The following is a 10,609-nucleotide window of genomic DNA, read 5'->3' on the forward strand; positions in this document are numbered from 1 at the left end:
CAAAAGCAGTTCTTAGAGGAAGTTAATAGTGATAAATGCCTACATCAAGAAACAAGAAAAATCTCAAATAAACAACCAATTTTACACCTCAAAGAACTTTAAAAATGAACAACAACAACAACAAAAACCAAAGTTACAATAAAGAAGGAAATAACAAAGATCAGAGAAGAAATAAAGGACACTTCCCATCTAACTATGCCCAAAGGAACATAGCAGGCAAAGGACAATTGTTCTGACCTTTGCTAAGCCAGCAGAAACTATCACATGACCACATCATGTCAAATGACCAGAAATGTAGCTGGTGTTGATTCCTGACTTTCTCATTTCTGGAAAAGGTTCTTATGTAGTATTCTCAATTAAGAAAGTGACAAAGACTAAATTATTGAAGCCTCAAAACACTTTAAAGGAACAACTTCCTCCTTGACAATTCTCCAGTTACTACAAAAACAAACAAACAAACAAACAAACAACATGTAAACAACACGGAAAGTCCTGTTCATTGGTCCGAACTTTGGAGACGCCAGTGCATAAAAATCCCAAAACAGGAGGAAACATCAAAATCTGAGAAACTCACCTCTGAACAGGAACCCATACTCCATGCCTGACACCATGACCCACTCGTGCTGCTCCCCTTGCTGCCAGCCTACATGCTGCAGGACCACCTGCTGCCAGCCCACATGCTGTGGGTCCAGCTGCTGCCAGCCTTGCTGTTGTGGGTCGAACTGCTGCCAGCCTTGCTGCTGCTCAACTTGCGGTCATACTACCTGCTGCAGGACCAGCTGCTGTGGGTCCAGCGACTGTGCACAAAACTGCTGTGGGTCTAGCAGCTGTGGGTCCAGCTGCTGCCAGCCTTCCTGCTGCTGATTGTCTTACCAAACACCATCTGCACATAACACCCTCCTGTTAACTGGCTTGCCATTTGGGGGCCAAATTTCCTTTCTAGATTTTGGTGAAAGCCAGCGTGCAATCGCCAACATTTTTGTTTCTCATATATGTTTATAAGCTTGTGAATCAGCTTGATGCTGTGCAGAGGACTTCCTCCAAGTCTCTCTCTCCCATGTATGTGGCTCATGTGCAGCTTCAGAAATTCTTGGTACTAAGTTATGGCCTTGGCTTTGATTCTGAAGTCAGGATCACCTGCTCCCTCAAAGTAACTTAAGAAAACAAGTTTTCATGTTTTTTTCATAGATTCCTGCAACTGATTAATAAACTTCATAATCATATTTTCAATGTACTTATGATTCTTTCTCCTACTTTCATTTTTTTATAATCATTTGAGTCATCTCGTTAGATGCAAGTGTTTTACATGCCTTATATGCCTCTTAATAAAGTCTATACCCCAATTCTCCCCATATTGTTTTGTTTTACTGTATTGATATCAGCACTTGTATACATATTGGGTACCATATGTATCATCAAACATGAGCTACACAGCAGCCTAACATGAATTGTATTCCACATTTTTAGGTGAGAATATTTCACTGTGTAATTTCATATAGCCAATAATGGACAGACTCAGATTCAGGACTGGATATATTTTTTTCCTGCTCAAAGGCAACTACTTTTACATGTCAGTAAAAGTAGCAATAATATTTAGTACTGAGGACTAGTAAGCTGTGCAGATGAATTTCTCCTTTAACAATGGAGGAAATAACCCCTCATATATGCAGATAACATCGGTTCAAAAATCAGTTTCTCACAACTCAGCAAGCAGCAGATACATGTGAGGGCAGGTAGGACTGCATTTTGGAGCTGTCAAGAAAACAGGGAGCCTTTCCCATCTCCATATGTTCAGCCACACGTGCAATTTGTCACCATGAAATCTTGTTAGCATCCATTGCGTCCTCACAATAGAGTCTCATCTAAACTGACTAATATCTTTGTTTCATGCAAATCCAATTCAGAATAACCTCCTTCTACTAAACATCTACCACCAGAATGAGAAAATAAGTAATTCCCTGTAATAAAAAAATGGAGCATATATTGCACTCTCCCTAATGTTATGGCCATTTGTCATCCTGACCAAAATGCTATTAAGAAATTTAAGAAAGGGTCACCTGGATGGCTCACTCGGTTGAGTGCCCGACTTCAGCTCAGGTTATGATCTCACGGTTTGTGAGTTTGAGCTCTGCATTGGACTTGCTGCTGCCAGGGCAGAACCCACTTCAGCTCCTCTGTCCCCCTCTCTTTCTGCCTCTCTCCCTCTCTCTCTCTCTCTCTCTCTCAAATGAAAAAACATTAAAAAAATTCTTAAAGAAATTTAAGACAAAATTAAAGACTCAGAGACTGTGCAATGAGCACATATGATTTTCTGAACCATCCAAGAAACTAAACAACCTCCTGTATTCTGTGAGGCAACTCTGAAGGATTTGAGGGGAATTAAGAGTGTGTTCCAGGAGGGTGAGAAGAATGTGAGGAAGAAGACAAATAACACAATGTGGGCATTCATAGGAGTTATAATAGAAAGTTGGCACTCTGGTCCTGAAATAATGGTGCTTCCTCAGCACTCAGGGATGTGAGGCTTGATTTGGGCTCAAGACTTAGGAACATTAGGCCCCGAGTCACCTCCTGGGAGCAGTGGAGGAATCTTGATGAACCGTGAAGGTTCATTTCCAGGACACATGCCAACATTGTAGACTACATATCTGGGATTCTCTGAAGAGACTGCCAAGACCATGCGAGCCTAATACTGTTTCTTAAGAGCCAGATGATTGGGTGATGAGATGAAGAACTGACATAACCTAGTTCCTACTACTTGCCAGGTATTGACCAAATCCTTCATGTACGTTATCTTTAGTTCTTTAAGAAGAATTGAGAATTAGAAATTAATAATTTCTATGAAGAAATTTTCAACATAGGTATTAAGGTTCCCATTATGGAGATGAAGAAATAGGACTGAGAAGGGTAAAGTAATGCCAGACTTTGGTTTCTCCCAGAATCTACTCTGAAGGATAGAGTCCAGGCATGTAGTTTCTTTGGGGAGGTCAAATCACACTGGTAGAAGTGTGGGGAAGTGACACAGGGAGGGGGCACTTTAAGGCCAGTGTCACAGTTTGCAAGTGAACCTTAAACCTGAAAAATATATCAGAGATGATGTAACACACACATGATGGGATTCTCCTAATAGCTACAAGGGAGCTGGAGTCTTTTTAAATCAACTCTCCAGAATCGTTGGTTGAGCATTTCTCTCAGTGTGGTACACATAGAAAGCATGGCATTTTGCTGTTGCATGAAAACAGCCCTTAGGCATAGAGATGCAGGTCTGGTAGGTAGAAATTGTCCCCAACACACTTAGATCTATGACATACAGTGGGCATATTCAAGATATTGAGAAACTATGGTTTTCACCAGTCACTCCAATATTTTTTTCATCAGAGTGGTGGACAGACACAATATCTAGAAGAAAAATAAGACTGAAGAGAAAACAGAGGAGGAGAAGCAAGAGGAATTGAAAGGGTAGAAGGAAAGGAAGGAAGGAAGAAGGAAGGAAGGAAGGAAGGAAGGAAGGAAGGAAGGAAGGAAGGAAAGAAGGAGAAAGCAAAGAGGGAAGAAAAGGGAAGACAAAAAGGGAAATAAGAGAGAGATGGACACAAAGCAGAGAAAGAAGAAGGAAGGAAGGAAGGAAGGAAGGAAGGAAGGAAGGAAGGAAGGAAGGGAAGAATTAAGAATTAAAAACAATTCAGCACAATAAAGATGTACTCTAAACATGAAGTCACTGACTAGGCTAGTTAACAAGGTTAGGACTAGAATCACCCAACTCACACTGGTTCGTCCATACTGCCCCAGTTACACCCCTGAAAGTCCTACATCCTGAGAAAGCACTCAATCCTAGGCAAATCAGCACTACTGGTCAACAAGGATGTACATTGACTGATGCTTGCTTAGTCCCAGTGTACTGCTGCTACTTCTACCCACCTGCTTTGGTTATGCCTTGTCATGTGAAAGAGATGATACTGGACATCTCTACCCAAAGGTCCTTGGTTGAACTGAGTTACTACAAGAGACGGATATGCCTGTGGGAGTCTTGAATGAGGCTTTTGTGGGGAAACAGACCTGGGCTCACGCATCTACTAAATTTGTCCCCATGAACATATCAGCATCATGTTCCTCTCCCCAGGAATACTCCTAATCCACATACAACCTAAGGACCAAAGCTGGGGAGGGATCACTGCTCTGTCACTACCCAGTCAAACTGGAAATGAATACATGATCTGATGATCATTGAAGCAAGAACGATGCTGCTGATGTGACAAATTTCCTTTAATCTGAAAATGTTTCTATGAGTTATTCTCAAATAGGAAACACATTAAACACCTATTTTCTAAAGATTCCTATCATTTATGGAATGTCTTCTTCTACAAGCCCCCAGTGACTATGGAAAACAATGTAAACACCAACAAGGAAAGTCCCACCCATTGGTCTAAACTTCGGCGGTCCAACACATAAAAGCCCCAGATCAGGAGGAGGCACCAAAATCTGAAAACCTCACCTTTGCACAGGACCTGCCCATCCTCCACCCCTGACACCATGACTCACTCATGTTTCCCCTCCTGCTGCCAGCCTACGTGCTGCAGGACCACCTGCTGCCAGACCACATGCTGCCAGCCAACATGTGTGACTTCCTGCTGCCAGACCACATGCTGTGGGTCCAGCGGCTGTGGACAAATTTGCAGTGGGTCTACCTGCTGCCAGTCATGCTACCACCCAGCTTGCTACCACACCACCTGCTGTAGAACCACCTGCTGCCACCCTTGCTGTGTGTCCAGCTGCTGCCATCCTTCCTGCTGCTGATTGCCTTGCCAAGAACCACCATCTCCACGCAACATGGTTTGCCATTTGGAAAACAAAGTCACTGCCAATCATTGTTGAAAGTCAGCATGCAATCGCCAACATTTCTCTTATTCATCTGCCTGTCTACGAGCTTATGAATCAGTTTGAAGTGTGGACCACTTCTCCCTGTTTCTCTTCTTCCATCATCTTATGAGTCATATGCTAACTTCATGCATCCTGATACCGAGTCATGATCTCTGCCTTAACTCCACAGTCAAGATCTTCACCCTCTCCCTATCAGTAACATAGAGAAAGAAATCCTCAGGATTCATACATAGGTGTCTGCAACTACTGTAAGTCTTCAAATTATGTTTTCTTTCTCAGTGTACTCACGGTCCTTGTATCCTGCTTTCTTCTTTGCATGATCACTTTGAAGGTCTCCCTAGATATAAAGGATCTCATCTATATTTCTTAAGAAATTCTGTACCATTCTGAATCCCATATGATCTTTGTTTCCTTGTACAGCATTCTCAATGTAAGGATTTATACACAGGTTGCATATCACATGCAGTATCTATTTGGAGCCTCGTACAGTCCTCCACTAATTATTGTCTCCATTTTCAGATAAGGAAATTTCACAGTGGAATGTCATGTACCTGACATGGACAGACTCAGATCCCAGACTGTGTCTCCTGCCTTGATGAAGGGCACTTACATTCATCTCTCCAGACAAGTTAGAAAACATCCTAGGACTGAGCACCAGCAAGATGTTCATCTGAGTGTCTTCTTTGACCACAGAAGTAATATTCTCCAGTATATGCAGGTGACATCTGGGACAAAGTTGTAGACATTAGTATCCTACAGTTCAGCCATCAGCAGCCTCATGTGGGGGCAGTGGGACCTTCCCTTTAGAGATCTTGGATCTTTTTGCTGCCTTGGGCTCCATCCAGCCCCTCAGCACTCCTCTGCATCAGATACAGGTGAGCATGCGGTGTCCTCATGAGCCACAGACATGGCTGAACACACTTGTGTTTGGGTTGTGGAAATCACATTCTTGTTTGGCCTCCTAGTCCTCAGGACCTAATGGCAGAGTTAAAAGGTATCAGACAATTTTATGCCAAACATATTATGCTCCCCAACTGTAAGGCAATTTGTTATTGTGATCAAAATATTACCAAGACAATTAAGGAAGGACAATGTCAGGGACTGAGAGTCTGTGCAATGGGCATGTATGACTTCAAGTAATCCATGAGCTCTGAACCATCTATAGAACAAACACTATCCATTATTTTGTGAAGGAACTACGAAGCATTTGAGGGAAATAAAGATGCCTGTTCCAGGGTGGTGAGAAGAATGTGAGGAAGAAAAAGAAAAAACAAGGTGGACATTCATAGGAGTTATGATAGACAGAAGGCTGGCGCTTCTGGTCCTGAACTAATGGTGCTGCCTCAGCACTCAGGGGTGTGAGGCTCGATTTAGGCTCTGAGAGGAAAAGGAGAATTAAGCCTTGGGTCACATTCTGGGATCAGTGGAAGGACCTCTGATGAGCTGTGAAGGCTCATGTCCAGGGCACTTGCCAACGTTGACGCCTACGTATCTGGGATGCTCTGGAGAGACTGCCAAGACTAAACTTGCCTACCTCTGATTCTTAAGAGCTGGGTATCTGTGTGACAGGATGAAGAACTGACATGACCCATGGTCCTACTACTTGCTAGGTATTGACCAAATGCTTCATGTACATTATCTTTAAATCTTTCCTTTTATTAAGTTTTTATTTTAATTCCAATATCGTTGATCTACCATGTCAAATTCATTTCAGGTGTACAATATAGTGATTCATCATTTCCATACAGCACCCAATGCTCATCACAAATGCACTCCTTAATCCTCGTCACCTATTTCAACCATTCCCCCACCACTGTCTCCTCTGGTAACCATCGGTTTGTTCTCTCTAGTTAAAGAGTCTGTCTCTCTTTTCCTTTGCTCTTTCATTTACTTTTTTAAATTCCACATGAGTGAAACCATATGGTCTTTGTCTTTCTCTGACTGACTTATTTCATTTAGCATTATACTCTCTAGTTCCATCCATGTCGTTACAAATGTAAGACTTCATTCATTTTTATGGCTGAATTGTATTCCATTGTAGATATATACCACATCTTCTTTATCCATTTGTCTATCAGTGGACACTTGGGCTGCTTCCATATACTGGCTATTGTAAATAATGCCGCTACAAACATAGGGTTGCATGTATCCCTTTGAATTAGTGTTTTTCTATTTTAGAGGTAAATACCCAGTAGTGCAATTACTGGATCATAAGGTAGTTCTGTTTTTAACTTTCTGAGGAAACTCCATACTGTTTTCCACAATGGAGCCACCAGTAGTACAGGAGAGTTCCCTTTCTCCACATCCTCACCAACAGCTGTTGTTTTTCTGTTGTTGGTTGTAGCCATTGTGACAGGTGTGAGGTGCTATATCTTATAATTTTGAATTTCATTTCCCTGATGATGAGTCACGTTGAGTATCTTTTCATGTTGTCTGTTGGCCATCTATAAGTCTTCTTTGGAGAAATGTCTGTTCATGTCTTCTGTCCGTTATTTAATTGGGTTACTTTTTTGGAGGTGTTGAGTTGTGTACGTTCTTTACATAATTTGGATACTGACCCTTTTCAGATATGTCGGTTACAAATTCTCCCATTTCGTAGGTTGCCTTTTAGTTTTGTTGATTGTTTCCTTGGCTATGCAGACACTTTTTATTTTGATGTAGTCCTGATAGATTACTTTTGCTTTATTTCCCTGGCCTCAGGAGACCTATCTAGAAAATATTTGCTATTATCAGTATCAGAGACATTACTGCCTGTGCTGTTTTCCAGAATTTTTATGCTTTCAGGTCTCACACTTAGGTCTTTAATCCATTTAGAATTTATTTTTGTGTATGGTGTAAGAAAGTGGTTTGTTTCATTCTTTTGCCTGTAGCTATCCAGTTTTCCCAACACCATTTGTTAAAGAGACTGTCTTTTTCCCATTGCATATTTTTGCCTCCTTTGTCAGAGACTAATTGACCATATAATTCTTGGTTTATTTCTGGGTTTTCTATTCTATTCCACTGGTCTGTGTGTCTATTTTTGTGCCAGTTCCAAACTGTTTTGATTATTATGGCTTTGTCTTGAACTGTGATAACTCCAGCTTTGCTTTCCTTTTTCAAATAACTTTGGCTATTTGGGATCTTTTGTGGCTCCATACAAATTAGAATTATTTGTTCTAGTTCTATGAAAAATATGCTGTTGGTATTTTGATTGGGATTGCATTAAATTGGTAGTATCTTTAATTCTTGAGGAAATTTTCAACATAGGTATTAAGGTTCCCAATTGTGGAGATGAGGAAATCAGGACTGAGAAGGGTAAAGTAATGTCATAGTTTGGTTTCTCTAGCAAGCTACTCTGGGGAGGACAAATCACACTGGTAGGAGTATGGGGAAGTGACACAGGGAGGGAGCACTTTAAGGCCAGTGTCACAGTTTGCAAGTGAACCTTAAACCTGAAAAATATATCAGAGATGATGTAACGCATACACACATTGGGATTCTCCTAATAGCAATGAGAGAGCTAGAGTCTTTATAAACCAACTCTCCAGAATCATTTGTTGAGCATTTCTCTCAATGTGGTATGTATAGGAAGCATGACATTCTGCTGTTGCATGAAAACAGTCCTTGGGCATAGAGATGCAGATCTAACACACTTACATCTATGACATATGGCAGGCATATTCAAGATATCATTGACAATCTATGGTTTTCACCAGTCACTCCAATATTTTGTTCATCAGATTGGTGGACAGACACAGTATCTAGAAGAAAAATAAGACTGAGGAGAAAGCAGAAGAGGAAGAGCAAGAGGTATTGAAAGGGAGGAAGGAAGGAGGGAAGGAAGGAATGAATGAACGAACAAACAAATGAATGAGTGAATGAACAAAGGAGGGGAAAGGGAAGAAAAGACAGAGAAAGAGAGAGACAGACATAGCATAAAAAGGAAGAAATGAAGAATGAGAGACAGGGAGAGGGAGGAAGGAAACAAAAGAATTAAAAATTAAAAACAATTCAGCACAATAAAGTTGTAGTCAGCCACATTAAGTCACTGACTAGGCTAGTTAGTAAGATTAGGACTAGAATCATCCAACTCACCCTGGTTTGCCCATACTGCCCCAGTTATACCACTGAAAGTCCTATATCCTGCAAAAGCCTTTAGTCTTAGGTAAATCAGGAATACTGGTCAACAAGGATGTACATTGACGGATACTTGCTTAGTCCAAGTGTATTGCTGCTGCTTCTACTCACCTGCCTTGGTTCTGCCTTGCCATATGGAAGAGATGATGCCAAACATCCTCTACCCAAGGGTCGTTGGTTGAACTGGGATATACAAGTGGGGTAGGTTGCTACAAGAGACAGATATGCCTGTGGGAGTCTTGAATCAGGCTTTGGGGGGAAAGAGATTTGGGCTCAGGCATGAATTTAATTCATCCCTATGAACATATCAGCATCCTGCTCCCCTACTCCAGGGATACTCCCAGTCTACATGCAACCTAAGAAACAAAGCTGGGGAGGGACCGCTGCTCTGACCCTACCCAGCCCAGCAAGAACTTGAATACATGATCTGATGATGACTGAAGAAGAATGACACTGCTGATGTGACCACTTTCCTTTAATCTAAAAATGTTTATATGAGTTATTCTCAAATAGGAAACACATTAAATATTTATTTTCTAAATATTCTTGAAATTGTGGAACTTCCTCTTCTACAAGCCCCCAGTGACTATGGAACACCATGTAAATACCAACAAAGAAAGTCCTTCCCATTGGTCCAAACTTTGGGGTCCAGTGCATAAAATCCCCAGAACAGGAAGAGGCACCAGAATCTGAGAAACTCACCCCTCAGAAGAAGCCCACTCTTCACTCCTGACACCATGACCCACTCGTGCTGCTCCCCTTGCTGCCGGATCACTTGCTTCCACCCCACATGCCATTAGCCCAGTGGCTGTGGGTCCAGCTGCTGCCAGCCTTGCTGCCACCCAACTTGCTGTCAAACCACCTGCTGCCAGCCCAGCTGTGGGCCCAACAGCTGTGGACACACCTGTAGTGGGTAGAGCTACTGTGGGTCCAGCAACTGCCAGTCTTGCTGCGGCCCAATTTTCTGTCAGACCACCTGCTGGAGGACCACCTGCTGTCAGCCCCGTGGCTGTGGGTCCAACTGTTGCCAGCCCAGCTGCTGCCAGCCCTGCTGCTGCCCAACCCATTGCCACACTACCTGCTGTAGGACCACCTGCTTCCACACTTGCTGTGTGTCCAGCTGCTGCCAGCCTTTCTACTGTTGATCCACATACTAAATCATTGTGTGACAGAGACCAAAGTTCTCTCAATCATCAGTTCTCCAATTACTGTCCCAAAGTCTACTACCAGGCTTCATTGGCATCCAGCATGCTGCCACCACCTTTATTAGTCATACTCGTGATTAAAAGGCTCTGCTAGTATGCATGTTGCTGCAAAGAACTTCAGTCTTATAGCCTTCGTCTTTATTTGCTGTTTATCTCTGATAGCTGTAGGCATTCTTTCTCCTTGACCTACAGTCATTGTGGCAGCCTTGCAAAATGATCACCACTTTCCCTCTCAATATCACAAAGCACAAATTTATGATTTTTTTTGTTTCTTCCTTGTTTACTATTTCATTATAATCATTTTTATATACTTATTCTTCTTCTTTCTTGCTTCCACCTTTCATAATTACTCTGCATTGTCTTCCCAGATGTGGGAAAGCTTTTCTGGTTCCTTTCTAATAAAGTCTTTGCTA

At 42.0% G+C, this 10,609-nt stretch overlaps 1 pseudogene; it reads left to right on the forward strand.

The window, feature by feature from the left end:
• The first annotated feature begins 609 nt into the window (after positions 1-609).
• LOC106971737 (keratin-associated protein 4-3-like) lies at positions 610-10,159 on the forward strand (annotated as a pseudogene).
• The last annotated feature ends 450 nt before the right edge of the window (positions 10,160-10,609 follow it).

The sequence above is a fragment of the Acinonyx jubatus genome, chromosome E1 (genome assembly GCF_027475565.1).
Source record: "Acinonyx jubatus isolate Ajub_Pintada_27869175 chromosome E1, VMU_Ajub_asm_v1.0, whole genome shotgun sequence".
NCBI classification, from domain to species: domain Eukaryota; kingdom Metazoa; phylum Chordata; class Mammalia; order Carnivora; family Felidae; genus Acinonyx; species Acinonyx jubatus.